The 20,161-nt window shown below is 49.4% G+C and overlaps 1 long non-coding RNA gene across 1 annotated transcript in view; it reads right to left on the bottom strand.

The window, feature by feature from the left end:
• Nucleotides 1-20,161, bottom strand: part of LOC138504701 (uncharacterized) — a 275,906-nt gene that overhangs the window by 169,055 nt on the left and 86,690 nt on the right. The window contains exon 2 of the long non-coding RNA XR_011279911.1: nucleotides 16,667-16,802. This is a non-coding gene — a long non-coding RNA (uncharacterized lncRNA). The remainder of the gene's footprint in view (nucleotides 1-16,666; nucleotides 16,803-20,161) is intronic.

The following is a 20,161-nucleotide window of genomic DNA, read 5'->3' on the forward strand; positions in this document are numbered from 1 at the left end:
TCTTTGGACGTCGCATGCAGTTCCCCCCTCAGGCTCTCGGTGCTTCTCTCCATTTGGACTCTCAGGCTCTCGGTGCTACTCTCCATTTGTACTCTCAGGCACTCGGTGCTACTCTCCATTTGTGCCCTTAGTGTCTCTGTACTTCTCTCCATTTCTGCCCTAAGTGTCTCAGTTGATGTTTCTATGTCTGCCTTAGTGCCCCCACATTCATCGGCATGGTCCTTGAGGAGCGTGGCCAGTTGCTGCTGTTGCACGATTAACTGGTCGAGGGACTGTTGCCTCTGCTGGGCCATGGCCATTTGCGGTGGTGTCACAGAGTGGCTGTTCGCCTCATGTTGCCCTGCCACAGGGCTTGTGGGGGATGGCCAGTCGTCGTCTTGTGGGTGCCCCTGCGTGGTATCCTCATGATGTACGGGATGGAACAGACAGGGGGATTGGGACAGGTCATGGATGGATCTGACTTCGACATCCCCGTCTTCTGTGTCGGAGCATGCTGCCATTAATGGGGTGTCACCTATGGTGCTGCTGCCACCAGAGGCAGTGCCTTCTGTGGCATCCATTGGGGGGACCTGTGGTGCTGCTGTTGTGGGCATGCTGGCTGCTGGGGTGCCTGTTGATGTTCCCTCCTCTGTGCTGCCACTTGATTTGTGCTGCTGCCGTGTCTTGATGCGTGCAGCTGAGGTGGAGGGTCTTTGGCCGTCGGTCTTGGCCCTCTTTGCAGGTGTGCTGGTAGGGGTGTCCTGAAGCTCGTCGTTTGGATCGGACCCTGTGGTGGAGTAAAGGAGGGCGAGCGTTATTAATGGGTCTGTGGGAATTGGAATGGCAATGTATCATATGCATTGGGGTGGTACCTGAGGGTGATTTGGGTCGGGGCCTTGGAGGTGCTTTCATTTGTGTGTGGAGTGAGGGTGCAGTTGTTTGGCAGCCTGCAGTTAGGGTGTGCCTGCTGCACGTGTAGTGGGTGTTTTTGGGGTTTTTAATTATTTATGTATTTATTGTGAGTTTTAAAGTGCGCTATCAGGCCAATGTGTGTGGACGTTCTCCTGGCCATGTGTTGCTGTTGCGCTATGTGGACACATGTGATTCACATGATTGGACATTGTGGATTTGGCATGGTTTTATTTGGGCCACCTACCTGATTCTCCGGATGTCTGCACTCCTTTCTCCATCCCTCCGACTCCCTCTATGCTCTCCATTCCAATGGTGGAGGCACAGATTTCTTCCCAGGGGGTCAACTTGATGGGTGATTCCGATCCTCCCCCGGTGGCTGTGGCAATGTTGCGGTTGGCAGAAAGTATGCTACGGACGCGTATCCGCAGGTCGTCCCATCGCTTTCTGCATTGCTGTGGGTTGCGGGGTGCGGTCCCCACCGCACTTACCCGCTGTGCCACCAGGGCCCATATGGCCTTCTTGTTCGCAAGTGCCGTCCTGGTCATTTGCGTGGAGAAGACGGCGGCGGCATTCTCCTGGAGGGTCTCTGTAAGCACGGTGAGTTCCTCACGGGAGAAGTGGACCTGCCGCTTGCGGTCGCACGCTTTCTTCGCTACTTTTCCCATTTTTCTTGGTTTCACTAGGGTGGATGACGGGTTGGGATGTGTCTCAGGGTAGTGTTTTTAGTGGTTGTGTGGATTTTGTGGTTTTATAGGTGTACGGCGTGTTGTTTCCCGTTCCGGGCCCATGTTTTTACTTCCGTTTCCGTATATTTACGGTCACCGTACTTTCCGGTTGGCGCTCACTGCGGTGTCCGCTAAGATGGGTGGCGGTATTGCACCTAGGGCGCCGTACGGCGGCGGTGTGGGCCGTTTTGGGGTCATTTCCGCCATCGCGGACTTTGCACTTCCGCCATGCCGTGGTGCTCGTGCCCGATGGGTCGGAATGGGCCGCACTTTGCTCCATCGTGCAATGGCGGAAACGCTATTTACGCTGTGGCGGTCCGGTCAGTCACTTTCCGCCAGGGTCGTAATGAGGGCCTGTGTCTCTTGGAGCCTTGTTTCGCTCCCTTTACATCAAGACTTGGCTGGTGGCAGTGGTAACTACCCAAACTTTTCTACCGCGGTTATCTTAAATAACCATGGTAGTGTTTTAGGCTATTATATTAGCCTCAAACATAAACCCTCTTGACCAAATACATTTTATTTTTGCTCCGGCTCGGTTTATTCGCCATTTCTTTTTGTTAAAGTCTTTCTCATGTTTTTCTCTGCGCACCAAACCGGGGATGATTCCTTTGTTCGCTGTCTTTTCGAGGGCTTCTGCACAGAGGCCCTCCTTAAAGCGCGTGGTATGGGTATGCAGGATGTGAGGGAGGGGTCTTCGGACCCCTGCCATGGGTTCCCTTGATAACCCAAGTCGCACTCCTGTTTGATTGGCTGAGGGGACTGTCCTTGCCAGGACAGCCACCCTGCTGTGTGATTGACAGCCAGGCTGTAATAATGGGGGAAAACTGCATAAAAAGCAGGTCTCTGGGACTGGAAAGACAGAGTCGCCACTGGAACGCAAGAACCAACGAGGAGCTGACAGAAGAGGACCCCTACAACGACTGAACCGCCCGGTGAAGCCTTGCTGCAGGTCCGAATCTTCAGAATCCGACGACAGAGAAGATCCTCCAGGAAACTTCTTCCCTTGAGCTGGTGGGACCAACCAGTTCGCCCAAACTGCAGGCCAGGACCCCTCCTCTGGTCGAATTCGCTGTCAGAGCTACAGTGGGCCTGATAGCCAGGAAGGTCAGACCCTGCTTGGGTTTTAAGGAGCGCACCTTTTATTCATTGCTTTGCTCTGCTGCTGGCATCTCCCCTGGGTGGTGCAGGACCCTCCAGCTTCCTACTTCGTGTAGGTCAGTCGCTTCAGGAACCGTGAGCCTGCAGGAACCGCCAGGAACGTCTGTCCCAGCTACAGCTCCCTCTCCGTTTTAAGGTACTATGCAAATCTGGTTGTCCGTTTCGTTCAACTGCGGTGAAAGTGTTTGAAATCTTTCTCCAATCCGAGGGTTTGTCCTTCTCTTCTCTTTGAACTAACCTTTCTATCAACCAACCTCATCCTGAATCTGTGCCATGAACTTTACCGCGAACTACCGTGAACTGTGTGATCTTGAGAAAAAGACTTTTGACCCATTGACTTTGGCCCTAAGCCTTTTCTACCTGATTCTATCACTGTAGTTCCTCTTGTTCAGTTGCCCTGCGTACTTACCTGTTGGTGTGATTTAATTTCATTTAACTTTAAACTCCCACCCCCTTTTAAATTGCTGGAGTGCCATTTTGCTCCCACTTCATTTTGTGAGCTTAACTTGTCTGGAATTTAAGGGATGTGGTGTGGTGTATTAAGATTGTGATTTTTAACTTGCTTATAATATGCTAATGTTATACAACTGAAGAGTGAAATAAATGTATATTCTTTTACTTGAAAACCTTGAGTCAGTGTTTGCCTGAATCATAGTAATTGCTGTCCTTTGTGTAACTATTTGATACTGCTCACTTACTCTTGAGATAAGTCTGGCTGCCCTGCTACTGCTACCACTTTAACTGTGTAGTACAGGCTTGTACCAAAGGTGAAATTGTATTGTCACTTGTAGTCTTAATTGTGTGTGGTGTTCCCAAAGGGTACTGCATATAATTCTGCCTAACACCCTTCTTCAGCCTCCGCTCCTCCCTCCTTCTCTGCCTTTCCCCTTTTCTCCCCAGACAAGGTTTCTAGACAAGTTCGATCTATTAAAGTCTTGTCAAAACAGGTTCATCCTTGTTCCTCCAAAACCACCGAGGACCACATTGATTCCCTGGCTCCTGCCCTGGCTGACTTCTGCAACCCTTCCCTTGCCACTGGAGTCTTCCCCTCCACCTGAAGCACTCTCTTGTGCACCCTCTTCTTAAGAAACCCTCTGCCGACCTGTCCTGCCCAGCTAACTATCACCCAATCTTAATCACCCCTTTACTGGGCAAACTCTTGGAAAAGCTGGCCAACTCCCAGCTCAGTCTTCACACTAAATCTGTTGGTGGTCTCCATGATCATCAGTCTGGCTTCAGAGCTGCCAGAAGCACAGAGACTACTCTCCTGAACATCCGTGAAGACCTGCTCTCCAACCTTGATTCCAACACCCCCTGTGTCCTCATCTTACTTGATCTCTCTTCTGCCTTTGACACGGTCAACCATGCCATCCTGCTCAACCGTCTCTGTAATAACCTGGGGATCACCGTCAAGCCCTGGCGTGGCTGACTTCTTTCCTCTCTGATCCACCCTCCGAGGCTGAAGAAGGGTCCTTCCTCTCCTCTAGCTCTACCTGTGGTGTTCCCCAGGGGTCTAACCTCTATCCCTAGCTGTTCAACCAATACCTGGGACTTCTTGCCCACCGCATTGCAGCGATGTGCCCCAACTTCCAGTGCTATGCGGATGACACTCAGCTCATTTTCAGGCTGCCCTCAGCCACCTATTCTCCCTCTCTCATCTCTGACTATCTGTCTGCCATCCAGGAGTAGTGTGCCGCCAATGATCTCTGAGAATGACCGAGATTCTCCTCATCAGCACACCCGCTCCTTCCTTTCCTGTCACTCCCTGGCCCGCCTCTCTTGGCCCTCTTCCTGCTTCCACCAGCGAGGCTAAAAACCTCGGGGTCATCTTCGACTCCACACTCTCCTTCTCTCCCCAAATCTCTGACGTCTCTAAGAAGTCACACTACCTGCTGCACCTTCTCAGAGGTATTCTTCCTTTCCTCTCCTTCCCCCAGAAGCTCACTGTCTCCAGAGCTCTGGTTCTCTCTAGGCTTGACTATTGCAACAGCCTCTTTCTAAATCTGCCGGATTCTACTCTCTGCCCTCTGCAACTCATCCAGAACAGGACTGCGAGACTTGTCCTTGGCCTCAAGCCCAGGGATTGTAACTCTCCAGGCCTGAAATCTCTGCACTGGCTCCCGGTGGCTGCGAGGATAAAGTTAAAAAACCTCTGCATTGTCCACAAGGCCTTCTGGGACCTGGGACCTCTATACCTTCAACTCTCTCTTCCTAAATATCTTCCTTCTCGAGCTCTTTGCTCATCCACCTCCAACTCCCTCAGGGTCAGTCGCTTCTCCAAGCCTTCCTGAAACTTGAGGAAAATCATCTGCGGTTCCGGAAGCACCTCAAAACCTTTCACTTTGCTTCTTCTTTGTCTCCCCTGCTGACTTCCTGGCTGATACTGAAACTGCACTGGTTACCTGGTCACCCTCTGATCTCGGGCCCAGGTCCTCTCCCCCGCCAGTCGCACACCTGCACTGCCTTCCTGGCAACCCTCGCACTTGGGGACTGTTTTCTGTACCCCTACAGTCCCACTACCAGCAGTTGACACCTTATGTCTGCACTTACCCTTGCACTTACCACCTGCTGGCCATACTTACATATTGTTATTTATTCTATTATCCCATGTACCGCACTGTTCTCCCCTCCGCACTTTCCTCCTTCCCCCTTCCCATGCACTTGCGCGATCAAAATGACACCTGGCCTAGTATGATCGTTGTCTGTCTTCCCTCTGTTCCCCCTCCATCGCCTCGTTGTGCCTTGAAACACTTGTGTAAAGGCACGTTATAAATGCCATATCATATCATACTAATTCTTTCAAGTAGTGGGGTGCCCCTATGGGCTGAAGCATCAGTGTGTCCGGTGTAGGGTTGTCTGCTAGTCAGTCCATCACGAATCGCAGTTGCCCTGCTATGTAATATAGCTCGAACTGTGGAATCCTGATGCCTCCCTCCCCATATGTCCTGTGTAGTGTCGTTAACGATATCCTATTCCTCCCATTTAGCCATAGAAAGCCCCTACACATGCTGTCCAGTGTCTTGAAAAAGGATTTAGGTATGTAGAATGGGACATTAACAAAGAAGTGGAACAGTCTCGGGAGTACCACCATTTTCAGCAGAGCCGCCCTCCCCATTAGCGACAGGGGCAGTTTAGCTCAGGACTTAATTGAGCCTTGGATGCCACCTAGGGCATTCAGCGTATTATGTGTGTGTTCCTTCGCTGGGTCATGGTAATCATTGACCCCAAGGTATCTAAACGTGGTGGTTTTCCACTGCAGTGCGAGGACCGGCAATACCCTCTGTTCTGTCCTGTGCCACCCTGCTATTGGAAACAGGGCTGTTTGGTCTGTGCTGATTGCGATCCCTGACAGTTTCGCAAACAGCGCTAAGGCCTCCAGTATCAACTCCAAGGTGTCTTCGGGGTTCTGGATGTATAGCAACGTATCATCTGCATACAATGATATCAGGTGCCTTGTCCCATCTATCGCCATACCTGCCTCTATGTATTCTGCCCTGAGGTACTGTGCTATTGGCTCCATGGCGAGGATATAGAGCAAAGGAGACAGTGGGCAGCCTTGTCTCTAACCTTTTTCCAGTTCCCATGCTTCTGAGATGCTCTTGCCCGTCTTCACCCATGCCATCGGTCTTGTGTACACCAATTGCACCCACTTGATATATGTCTGCCCAAAACCAAACCTACGCAGAGTTGGTAGAGCCAGTCCCATCTTACTGAATCAAACGCCTTCACCGCGTCTAGTGCAGCTATGGCGCCCAGAGTCTCCCAGGATGATGTTCTATCTATCACGTGGTGTAACCTCCGTAGATTCCATGCCATGCTACGGCCTGGCACATGGCCAGTTGTGTCTGGGTGTATCAGGGTGTGTAGCACCTTTTTCAACTTTTTTACCAGAATAACCGTCAGTATTTTGCTGTCCTGGTTGAGCATCGAGAGGGGCCTATACGAGCTGCACTCTGTCAGGGGTTTGTGAGGTTTGAGGAGCGGTTTAATAATGGATTCCCTCAGACTGACGGGAAGAATGCCTGCCTCGTAGGAGTCTGTGAAAGTACTGAGCAAGCATGGGGCCAACTCCAGGGCATATTCCTTATAGAATATGCTGGGCAGCCCATCTGATCTTGGGGTCTTCCCTGTCAGTAATGTTGTGATCATGCTCTGTATGTCTTATAAGGTGATAGGCTCCTCGAGACTATCACTCACTTCCTGACTCAGCTTGGGGAGCGCTATCTCTCCTAACACGTCCTCCAGGCAAGCCCCAGATGTCGGGGGGCCCCTCCTGGTAGAGATCCTTGTAGAAAGCTTAGAACGCCTCATTCACTCCGGATTGGGTGTGGCATAGGTCCTCATATATTTGTGCACATCGAGTGGATAGGGCCCTGTTTCTCTTCTCTTTTATATAGTCATGCCAGCAACCGGCCAGGTTTATCCCTATGCTTATCTTTATGCTGCCTCTGCATGTATTTTGCATAACTATCTCTGCCCAGCCTCTCCCAGCACTCCATGCATTTCTGTTTCAGCTCCATAACCCCGGCAGTCTCACCTGGTAGCTTCCCAGGGGACTGCTCCACTTTCTTTAGCTGATCCTCTGCAGAGGCCAATTCTGTTAAGAAGAATCCTGTGCAGTGCCCTTAGGGACCACTACACACAATTAAGACCACAGGTGGTAATACAAGTTTACCTTTGGTACAAGCCTGTACTACTAAGTTATAGTGGTGGCAGTAGCAGAGCAGCTAGGCTTATCTCAAGAGTATATGAGCAGTAGCAGAGATTACACAAAGGGACCACAATTACTGTGACTCAAGCAAACACTGACTCAAGGTTTCAGGTAAAAAATATAAGTACATTTATTTTTAAACCATCAGTTATAAACACAACATCTCTATTAAACTTTAAACAAAACCACACGTTAATTATACTACAACTAACCAATTCATTTTGTACAATCTGTCTCAAGGTAAGTACCCTGTGTTTGAATGAACCGGTGTTATGAACAAAACACGATACTGCGGATAAGGTTGCGAACACTTTTCGACAGTTCAGTCTACTCAATAAACGCGTATCCGTGACATGAAATGCTACCGGGGCAAAAGCACACTTAGCACCTGAGATACCCAGAGGGAGTTGGAGGCAAAAATCACAGGGAATATTTAAGTTAGGCAGACAGTATCGAGAAACACTCAGAAACATGAGTTCAAAAGTCAAAGGGTCGGAGCCAGGTTTAAGTGGCACCGGAGACCTGTGCCGAAGATCACACCGTTAGACAGTTCACGATTCAGCATAGCCCAAAAGCACTTGGATATTGTCAATGTTCGGAAGCAAAAGTTATAAGAAGGAGGGAAGACAAGGACGAGCCTTGAGGATGAAGAAAACGGATTCACCCAGTTTCCTCGAGCAGAACACAGTACCTTATTTCCACGATGCAGCTGGTGCCCTGGCAGTTGTTCCTGTTGGTTTCCCGCAGACCCACGATTCCTGGAGCTTCGTTGTGAAGGAGGACGTCTGAAGGGGGTCTACACCACACAGGGACGAAGCCAGCATTAGCGACAACGAAAAAGGTGTGTTCCTTAAAAACAGGAGAGGCTCAGCAGGTGGCTATCCGGACCACTACAGCAGTGTGCAGCGATTTCGACCACAGCGAGATCTCTGGCTGAAGATGATGAGCTGGTTATCCCCACCAGGCTCAAGGGAAGAAGACTCCGGACTGGATCTCCTCTTAGTCGTTGAAGGGTAGATAGCTCAGGACTGCAGCAGGGCTTCACCGGGACGGGGTAGTTGCAGCAGCCGTCGTTCTCTCCGCTTCTCTTCGGTTCCTTGTAGTTCCAGAGGCGACTCTGACTTCTAGCCCAAGAGACCTGCCTTTTATGCGCAAAACCCCCATTCACACAGCCTGGCTGTCAATCACACAGCAGGGGGGGTTGTCCAGCCGGGACAACCACCTCAGCCAATCATGGCAAGGTGCGACTTGGGTTTCCTAGGATACCCTGTGCAGGGGGTGACTACACCCCTTCCCCACATTCAGTCTACCTAGACACCCAGGCGCCAAGAGGAGGGCTTCTCTGCAGAAGCCCGCCAAAAGACGGTGAACAAAGAAGGCAAACCTAGTTTGCCATGCAAAGTAAAACACAAGAAGGACTTTAACAAAAAGAAATGGCGGCTAAACCCAATCGGAGCAAAAAGAAAGACGATTTGGTCAAGCGGGTTTATGTTCGAGGCTAATATAATAGCCAAGAACAGTACCACGTTTTTCTAATATAATCAGGGTAGAAAAGTTAGGGTAGATACCACTGCCACCGGCCAGGTCTAAATGTTAAAAGAGCGAAACAATGCTCAGGGAGGTACAGACAGAAAAGGGGTACAGATTAGCCCTTTCCAATACTCCATGTAAGATGGGGTGTACGGGGTCTGTGGTAAAAATGACTATGTAAAGTAAATGGCAACTTTACCTTTCTCTGGGGGACAGTAGTCAGCCCCAGCGAAATGGAGTCAGAGGGAAGTCTTAAAGACAACCATGGGTTACTACACTAAAGGTGCTGTGTAACCCGTACAAGAACAGGGGCACTTTGAGTGGTGTGCTCCAGTGCCCAAGATCACACAATGAGTAAAAACACATAAGCCAAAACACATGTAAGAGTGGAAAAAGGATGTACGCTCTTACCAGGTGGAAAAAATAAATTCCAGAAATACAGCAATGGTGCTGCGGAACTCACTAGGTGAGGGAAATTAGCCCTAGAATGAGAATTCTCCCTAACAAATTCTTTGCTGATGGTTGCTTGGACGCTGCACGACCCAGCCATGGCGACTCCCCTTATTACTCCTTTAAAACTTCCCAGAAGATTCCAGCGCTAGGTACGCTCCCTGCATTGTGTGTGACATAATCCGCAATGCTATCTTTTAAGCAGTCTCGGAATGAGGGATCTTTTGGGGATTCACTTCTGAGTCTCCATGTCAGTATTGGAACTCTTGGGGGTATGTATTGCCATTGCAGACTCAGAGGGGCGTGGTCGGACAGGACCCTATCTTTGTATTGTGCATTCAAGATGAGATGTGACAGTTCCTGTGCCACAAAGAAGTCATTTATACGAGTGTGCACTGTGTGTGGCGCTGAGTAGTTTGAATAATGTCTAGTATCTGAGTGAAGTAATCTCCGAGCATCTACTAAAGCAAAGGAGCCCAGTAGCGTCTGCAAAGTCCTGGCCGGTGGGGCAGGTTAAAGGTATTTAGTATCCAATCTATCTGAAGACGGATTTAACGTGCAGTTAAAATCGCCCCCCCTCCCAGATGATATTGCTGTGCCTGTATGGGCCCAGCCGGTGATATAGTGAATGGAAGAAAGTAGCAGCATTATGATTGGGAGCATACGTGTTGACCAGGCAAACGTCTACTTGCTCGAGGAGACCCTGCACCATCACCATCTTGCCCTCGTTATCCGTTTTGACATGGGTGACCTCGAAGGGTTACCCATATCAGGACCTCCCCTGGCATAAGCGGAATATAGGGAACCAAATACTCGCCCCCTCCATTTATTTGCTACCAATTACTATGCATTATTTTGTATGACTTTTAGGAGGGTTGGGTAGATCAGCATGCATTTCAGACCCGCAGACCTGAGTCTAGCTTTAGCCGCAAAGAATTGTGCTTGGTTCTTCTGTACCTGGAATTTGTAATGGGGGGTAGACTGCCAAGGTCGGCCAAAGCCCTCTTCAGTGTCCCTCCCATTCTAGAGAAGGCCAGTATTTTCTCCCTGTCCTTGTAATTCAGGACTTTTGCTATTATAGGTCTAGGGGGAGCCCCCGGGTATGGGTGCCTAGTCAATACCCGTCTGAGCGTTCTCAATTGCAAAGCCCTGCATAAGGTTTCCGGGCCCAATTTCCTGAAGCAGCTATTCCCTATAGAAGTTGCAGGATCCGTGCCTTCTTCCCCTTCCGGCAGGCCTACGATGCGGATGTTGTTCCTACAGGCCCATCCCTCTGCCTCCTCAACCCTGTTCTCCAGCAAGCTGAATTTCTGCTGCAAGACAAGGACATTAGCCTTTGTCTCCCGGATCTCCACTGAGTTCTCATTCGCCTGGGTTCCTAGCATAGTAGTGTGTTCCGCCAGGCTACGCACATCCTGTTGTAGCAATCCAACATCCACCTGCACTGCTGCAATCTGTGTTCCCAATGAGGCCTTTAGATCCGCTATAGCTTGCATCACCCGATTGTGTAAGTCCAGGGCTTCACCCCGTTTAACCTGTGTAGGGTCCATGTTACTCCCGGGAGCCTGTTGCAGGGCCCTGGCGTAATTGTCCATCGTCAATTGGTCAGATTTTGTTTTGGCCACTTTGGGAGGCATCAAGTCCACCTGCTACCTTGGTAGCACGCCGCAATTACTGTGGGCACTGGGCTCTGCTGTAAGATATCTAGGCGCAATGTTAGTGTTCGCAGACGAGGCTGTCGTGTTGCTCAAGCTTCGGAAGGGGGCCTTTTATGCCTGCCAGCTATCCATATCCAGAGGAGTGGGGGCTCTTGTGGGCACACCCTGCCTTCTGGCGTACTGCCGACCCTATTTGTCTTATGTTTGCCAAATCCCTGAACCTGGGACCTTTCCGAAGGCAGCATCAATGCACTTTTTGACTATCCAGCTGCAGTGGCCAAGCCTGAAGGCTCTAGTCGTAGGCAGGTATAGCTGAGCATGTTAGCTTCCCTCTCCTTAGCCAGTGAACTGCTTCCAGGCATTTGTAATCTAATGAAACCCCTGCAGCGGTTTGCCAGGCTGCTTCCTCCGGGGCCTTTCAGTTATAATGTGTGCTCCGAGGCCCCGGGGCGTGTTCTTGTGATCACCGCCCAGCCCGGGTTTGCTGCACACTGGCCACCCGTTCCCTGTCCCACAGCCAGGCACCTAGTGTATCTAGACGAAGAAGCCAAATGCAAAACAAGCCCTGCAGGCTCCTTTGTGGGCCACAGGACCAGATAGATGATGCCTCCAACAGCACTGCCCGCCCGGGATCGCCAATGTGTGCCCCCTCCACTTCATCCCGTCCCTACTTTGCCATCCGTTTGTGTGGGGGGGGGGCGAGCTGGTCACTTGACTTCTAGTTCCAGCGCTATGCCGGCTCCTCCAGCCTTTCCCGCTCACTCTGACGGGAGTCTGCTGCCGTTTCCACCTTGTGGCTGCTCGCAGCAGGTCCCTCTGATGCCGCCGTGCTCCTCCTCCACATTCGCTTCTCCGCTGTGCCCGTGACAGCGCTGTCCCTCACTGTATCAGTTCTTCCCCACTTAGCAGCTCCAGTTAATGCCAGGATCCCACGGCTTCCTGTGTTTTACTTCAGGAGCCGTCCAGAGTCTCTCATTCCCTGCGGCTGCCTTTTGAGCACCCTGGTCGCCATCTTGGTTTCGGGTGCCGACGGAGGTCCCCTTCTCTCCAGTCTTCCGCCAAGGGGACCGCAACAGCTCCACACACCCACAAGCAGCTGGGCACTCCAGTCGGGTTCGTCTGCCGGTCCACTTCTTTTCGGCCACAATAGTGTATTCCAACATGCCTTTCCTGTCGTATACTGTAGGATCAGGCGGGAGCAGACCTTAGAGGTGACCTACACCATGGCTATAAGCCACGCCCCAACTGCATGCAAATGGCCACGGATAATGTGGCTGGATCCATGAAGTTCTGAAAGAGTACTGGGAACAGGGGCCCTCTTGAAGATGGTCGTACTCCCCCACCCCCTGTATTATTTCACCAGTGTCCCTGATAACATTCCTGCACATTTCTTTTGGAGGCTGAACGTGTTGGTGAGAGACTTCTTGTGGGAGGGAGAATTGCTTTGAGCACCCTACAGAGACACTATGCTGCAGGCGGAATGAAAGTACCCCAATTCGAGTGCTACTACATGGCAGGGCAGCTGCAACAGGTGGCGCGCAGGCTGGGGGATGAAGTTTTACAGGATACTTTGCTATTACAACCGTTGCTGAAGGAATATTTTTGGAGGGAAGTATTATGGGTCAAGGGGCTTGCTCTAGAGAGACCGTCCCTGCTGTTGCAACTGGGTAAAGACATTTGGCAGAGAAGCTGGAAACTCCTAAGTGACTCAGATCCTAGCTCGGTGCATGTTCCCCTGGTGGGAATAATAGGTGAGCTGCGAGGAGCACTGGTGCAATATAGAAGACACTGGGTGGACTAGAGGATAGCCATGACTGGGGATCTAGTAAGAGAAGATAGAATTCTAACTTTCCAGGCCCTGGTCAACGAATATGGTATACACAAATGGCAATTCCTGCTATACTTAGGCATGGTTAAGAGAATTGGGGAAAGATAGCTTGGTCTGCAGAGTGAAGTGGGGACCAACGAGAAATTAGACACCATGTACGACGTGTTAGAAGGGGGACACATGGTCTCTAAACTATATGATCTGTTCCTGGGCAGGTTTGGTACGTCAGAGCTGAAGGTGCGCAGCAAGTGGGAGACGGACATAGCGAGAGCACTTACAGATGTGGAATGGGAAAGAGCACTGCTCTACACCAAGAGAGTATCAAGAAACACGAGGTTCAAACTCACCCAATTGTACGTCAATCCTGCTTGGAGGCGGCCTTGCGGCCTTGGCCTCCTTGGCGACGACGACGAGATCCTCCTGACTTGCCGCATCCTCTGTAGGCCTCCTGTGACGAGGAGCGAGCTGCCTGGCGGTACGTCGAGGAGCCGCCACCGGATCCCTTGGAGGCACCCTGTCTGCCTCTGGCGTTCCGAAAGGGCGCCCGTCGTTGCTGCAACACTCCCAAGGCACGAGCCGTCTACGTGTCGGTCATGATGGCCTGCAGCAACTCATCCACTGTTTTCCCAAACAGGTTGTTCCCGTCGAAGGGCATGTCCAATACTCTGGTTTGCATGTCCTGGCGGAAATCAGTTGCCTTGAGCCATCCCCGCCGTCGAAAGCAAACATCATTGCCCAACTGCCAGAATCTGGTGTCAGCGATATCCGTGGCCACCGTTATGGTGTGGTCCGAAGCCACCTCACCTTCCTGCAGGATCTCCAGGGCTTCCGACCTCTTGTCGTCTGGTATGAAGTCCAGCAGGGGAGCCATCTTGTACCACAGCTCCCTGTCGTAGCGGGCCACAATCGCTAGGGCATTGGCCGCCTTAATTGTCGTCGCCGCGGACGAGATGACTCGTCGTCCCATGGCGTCCAGCTTCTTCCCCTCGCCGTCTTGTGGGGAGGTCTAAGTTGAGGATGACGCCCAGCCGTCTTCTTCTTGGCCGCCGCCGAGACGACCGAGTCCGGGGTTGGCTGTGCCCTAACGCACAATAGGGCGGAATCGGGGACCCAGTACTTCTTCTCGTACCGATCCCTCTTGGCGGGCGTCGTGGACGGGATCTTCAGGAGAGCAAGTCCCTCCTCCCAGATATCGTCAATCAATAGTACCGTGAGGACCGTATTCCTCTTGGCCTCATGCCGCTGATAGAGGAAGCCTTCCTTCTTCTGTTCTTAGGGACAGAGCTGGAAAAGCTTGGATGCCCTGGCAATCATGGCATGGAAGGAACCAATTTCGTAGGGCGGTGAGGCCTGAGGGAGTGGTGACAGAAGGCCCATCCCGTCGTCACCACCATCGTCATCCCTTGGAACAGTGGAGGGGATGAAGGCTGAGAGGGCCGCAAGAGCTGGAAAGGTGGGGGGATGAACTCTCCTCCGCTTGCTCGGAGGGCTACCCGACGGGCCCGGTTCCGCTGGGTCGCCTGTCGGGGTGAGGGGCAGGCTCGTCCTTATCTCTGTGCATAAGGTTTGGATTGCCATCAAAATGGCCGCTGAGCTGTCCTGAGGCTCGGGCACTGGCTGCGACAGGCGCGATGGTTGCTCCTCCTCCACGCGAGCCTCGTTGGCGCCACCGTCGCTCTCTTTGTCTGCCTCCTCGGGGTCTCGCCTGTGGGATCGGACCTCCTCGAACCTCCTGTCGAGGCCCTCCATGACTTCAACCAGCTCCTCCTCAGAAGCTGTATCCGTGTCCACAACGGCCATCGCCCCCCTCTTTTTCCACCGGGGTCGGGTTTTCTCGATGGGCTGAAAAGAGGATTCCCTCTGTGGTGGCAGGGAAACTCTGGGCCCCGAGGTCGCCTCCACTGGGGTAGCCTACACAGGCTTTGCCAGGGTCGCTGCGACTCTCTCGATAGAGGCCTTAGCCGGGTGAATCAAGGCCTTCAACACCTTGTGTGCGCTTGAGGCCTTCACCTTGGGGGGAGGGTCACCGCCACGCTCCCCCTCGGCTGGTTCCTTCGAGATCGACCAGGGCCTCTCCAGAAGCTTAGCCGGGTTCTCGGATTTTCTCTTCCCCGAGCCAGAGCGTTGGCTCGTGGTTAATAGCATCGGTGAAAGTGTGCCCTGCATGACATTCGAGGAGCCCGACCGTTCGGCGCTCCCGGTGCCCGCGGACTCGCGGTGCTTTGCCTTTTGTTGGGACCCCATCGCCGGAGCGCCCTCACAGGACTTAGAAGACTGCTCGGACGACTTCTTCTTCTCACCTGATGGGCTCTTTCCTTCTAGCCAGTTGGCAAGGCGGGACCGACGATGTTCACACATTTCATGCAAAACTCACAGTCCTTCTCCATGTGCGTTTTGTCTTTGTGAAGGCAGTAGAGACATCTCGAATGCTCGTCCTCCTTGAACACATTCTGTAATCCGCATCCAGGGCAGTTCATAAACAACTTGGATCCGGGTGTCGAGCTTCCCTTGTCCTGGTCCATGTCCACGAGGTAGGTGCAGAATCTTCTGGAATCCTCTAAGAAGCGTAACTCGATGAAAACTTAGCCCTTGAGGGGCGTAGAAAAATCCGAAACGGCTCCCCGTTCATCGGAAGTAGAAATGGTGGAGCTTGAGGCTTGATTGACTGAAAAATTTGAATAAACTCTTTGAAAAAGCGCAAAACGCAGAAAAAAGCTTGAGGGCTATAGCACGAGGACTCCCAACACTTGAACGTGCGGTAAAAATCTGAGGATGGCTGCCAAGGGCGGGGCTTAGGTTGAGGGCAGTCATTGGCTGGGGGCAGTATGACCCAGAGACCAGTGATTGGTTACTACTAAGAAAGACAGATCAGAAACGAAACTGATACTGATTTTTTCTTTACCGAGGATTCCCAGCCTGACGACGGGGAATATTCATGGGCATGTGAATCCATGACAGACCCCATGCTGGAGAACTGAACACATGATTGCAATGCCGGACAAATGTCTATAACCTGCCAAATATGTTGGATATGTGAAATAATGTTACATCTCATTCCATCTGGTTCTTTAAATTCAGATTTTACTGGCCCCAAGTATAACATCAGAATGGACCCTAGTCTTAGTGTCCTTTTGTCACAGCAGCTATTTCCGAACTTCATTGCTCAGAAGCTTAACGTCCGTTCTAATCGAGGTGTTCAAGATGAGATACAGTCCACTCTCAGGGACATGTTGGGGTTGTAAGAAACTATTTACACTTGTTGTGCCAAGGTACAGGAACGTCACTATGTCAATGGTAAGCTACAGTAATTGAACCCGTGAGAAGTAGAGGCATGTATCTTGCATTTACCAGCATACGCACCCATTCACCTTTTCATCATCCTTTGATCAGTTATACAGAGTACTTAAATAGCTAAGAGCAGCCATCATATGTGGTGCGGCCCTGGGATTTGATACATAACTGGCTCCTGAACATGCAAAGGGTACCTGAAAGGTTAGGAAAGTTCAGCTCTTATCCTTTCAAAACATGTTGGATATTTTGGTTTCAAAGGCTGGTAATATGAAACATGTTATTCAACATTAACTTGTCCAGCTTGATAAGTCATCCTTGATATGCGCCACAGAAAAAATCATTTTAAAATATGGAAAAACAGGTTTTAATTAACATATCCTTAATTCCACTTGAGATACTTAACTTAAAATACTAAAGTACTCACAGTAAAGGTGTTCTGTCGTGAAATACTGATTCCAATCAGCATTCCGAGATAGTAGAAATAACCCACAATCATGTTTCTGACTTTGTGATCATCAAATTCTTTTCAAATGTTTACTCTGCTACTTTGCTTTCAAGCACTGGAAGGACAAAATCAAGAAACAATTTACATTTGACATCACGAGTTTCTACTTAAGTTATGGTTGAAATTACTTGCTGACACCTGCCCAATGCTTCATGCATTTCAGACACCCTCATCAGCGCAATTCCCCCAAGTTTACCGTAATTTCTCAGGTATGCTGGCCGCAATAACGTCTCCATTACTTTTTTGGGGTTTCGCCAAAAACCCGTTTTCTGCGCATTCTAATCCCCCAGACTGGCCCAGCCCCCTACAATAGCCTCCCACACCCAAAACGTATGTCCCTCGCTCCTCTATGACTTGTCCCAGAGCCCATTCACCACACCACCTACTGTCACAACCACCTTAACGCATCGCCCCCACCTCACCACCATCCATCCCACTTCCTTTTGGTGCAGCTCTCCTTTAGGACTGGGGTTGCATGCAGCGGTGACCGCATGATCTTTCTGTAAGCACGTGTGCGCTGTATTTCCCGTCGAGCACCGTTTTACATGTAGGCATCAACGCTTGCGCCCCGTGGCACATTAAACTACTCAAAGCAGCCAGCCTATGACCTCATCATTATGTACAAAAAGTTCTGGGAGCATAAGTACATACATGGTATATCTTGTGCAGCATTAAATACAGAATAACCAGGCATATAAACTGGGGCAAAATAGGTGCTGAATTGAAGTCATACTGCTCCTATTGGTGCAGCACTTTTCAATCATTACCGGTGTTGAATGGATGTGACTGAGCAGCTAACGACTCCGGAAGAAATTGTGTAGTGTGCTATATATTTATTCATCAGGTAAATCTAAACATTTTACAAAAATCTTTTACCAAACTTTTTCAAGTACTTTCGGATTTTTCGAATTATTGTGCTTCATTTTTTTGGTAACATTGAATATTAACCGTATTATGATTAAAAAAACATTTTACTTTTCTGCAGCTGTCAAACAGATTCAAATCAGACTGCATTATCACATCAGTCCTAGTTTAGCACAGCGCAGAACGTAACATTCCACAGAGCTAAATTACAGTTTCATAAACGTGGTTCAATGCTTTTCAAAACTAGATGTTTGCCATGAAAACACAAGTTCAATGCCCTCAAAAACTAGAAAATGTCTACCCTCTTCAAATCATGGGCAGACAACTGGATTTGAAAAGAATTACTTACCTGTAACAATAGTCGTCCATTCCTCATACCCTTCCGAGATTTAAATGTTTTGAACAAATCCCCATCACCAGATTGGGAATTTAACTTTGTACTCTAGTTTATTCTAGCTATTCTAGCTGCCAATACAATTGCTACCTTTCTAATTTTGTCCAATTTTGCCATTACCAAATAGGAAATAGGCTCAAGGCTTTGCCTGAAGAGGTCATCTGCACAGCCTTCTAGTACAGGGTCCTATAACCAGCCTCGAAGAGAAGATGGGAAAGTAGCATGTACACCTCGAAAAGATATGTAAACCGGATAACTGCATTTACAAAATCTCGAACTATGGATCTTTCAGACTGTACATTGAAATGCTTTAATAACCAACCACTAAATAATAAAGGATATGAACGAAGATGATTACCTTTGATGTTACCTTACTAAAAAACATTTAGCAATCTATCCCTCTCTAGACTCGCCTGTGTTCCATGTCTATGCTGCTGATTTTGAAGGATTCCTAATACCTACAGATTTTATTAACAGATCATACTGCTTTTTTGTAAATACAAGGCCAGCTCAGCAGTGGTTACATTTGTACTCCAAGCACTTGTTTGAATAATCTGTGGTGAGTAGCGTACCAATTGAGGAGGCGGGGGAGATGGCCTGCGCGAATATACATTTGTTTTAAAAATTTTACATTTTTATTTTACATAGTTGGACAACCCAACTTTTAAAATATCGAATATCAAAACCACATCATTACAATTACACATTCCTTTACATCATAACAAAACATCTAAAATACAAACAATGTTCCTCCACAAAATGATCAAATAAGGTATGTACGCCTCATGGTTACCACTCATGAACAGGTGCCATAGATCATCTGCCGGTGTCATCACCTGAATGCCAACACCTCTTAGTGCCGTCAGTCAAGGCTCTTCAGTCCTTGACGGCAAGGACTGAAGAGCCTCACAGGACATTAAAAGGTGTCAAGCCGACTCCACACATACATTCCAACACAATCGACATTGCCTGCAATCTTGTGGTATTTTGAACCAGGCCCCAACTATTTGATTTGTTTTTTCGGTGTTAAATTTAACTTTCAGATAGTCCAACACCGAATGATTTCCAACAAAGCTATGAATATACCCTGGAAGTTCTCTCCAAGATATATTCCATGTATCTAGATGCATGATTCTTTGTTGCCAGGTTAAGCATTAGTTGCCCGTTGCACTGTTTCTAGAGAAGACTCTCCATGTGCTTTTTATATTTCCCGAGCGGCCAGCTTAACACTTGGTCTGGTGCCTCCTCAAGCCCCATCGCTGCAGTAGACCACATTTTTATTATGCTACTGGTTGGCATAAAATGTGCTCTGGTTAGTATCACTGCATGCAGTGAACCCAGGAGTGAATCGACTGGAGCATTATGTATCTTCCAGAGCAAGGTTAAACATTGCAGCTGTAGCCTCGCATAGATAGGTGTTACGTTAAATTTCCGGTAGACCATTTCAATGGACGTTTGAGGGGGCAGTCTTAGCAGTCTCTTTAATGTAATTGCCTCAGGTTTACTAATTAACTTGATGTGGGCCAAGACCCATACCTCTGCCCCATATAGGACGACAGATAAAATCTTGGCCTGATACGGTTGTAGAATTGCCTTAAGGGAGTAACCTCTGCCATTTTGTGCAAAAGAGCCAATGGATGTGGCCAGTTTTGCAGTTTTCAATTTTATATTTTCTAAGTGCCAAGTCCTCCACAGTTCTGCGTCCAAATGAATGCCAAGATATTTAAAGGTTAAGACGACTTAGACTGAAACACCATCTAATGACCAGTTTAGCCTTTTCGCTCTCCCACACCTGGGGGCGAAAGACCATAATTTTTGTTTTGTCCTAGTTTATGACAAGAGAGTTTCACTTGGCATAATATGCTAATTTATTCAAAGATGCCTGCAGACCCCAAGAGTGGAGTCTAAAAAAACAAGGTAATCGGCATAACCCAACCAGTGCACTGATCTATCACCCAATTTTGGTGGGTTCGTGGAGCAATTAGTGATCTCATCCCCTAGGTCTGATAGATAGAAATTGAACAACATGGTTGCCAATATGCACCCCTGTTTAAGCCCTTTAGATGCTGGAGTCCATTCAGGGGTCTTGCCTGCCTAATCCATACAAACCTTCACTTGGGTACAGTCATGAAGGTAGATTATCATTTTTAATAGGC

Source organism: Ambystoma mexicanum, chromosome 11 (assembly GCF_040938575.1).
Source record: "Ambystoma mexicanum isolate Mex_15411 chromosome 11, UKY_AmexF1_1, whole genome shotgun sequence".
NCBI lineage: Eukaryota > Metazoa > Chordata > Amphibia > Caudata > Ambystomatidae > Ambystoma > Ambystoma mexicanum.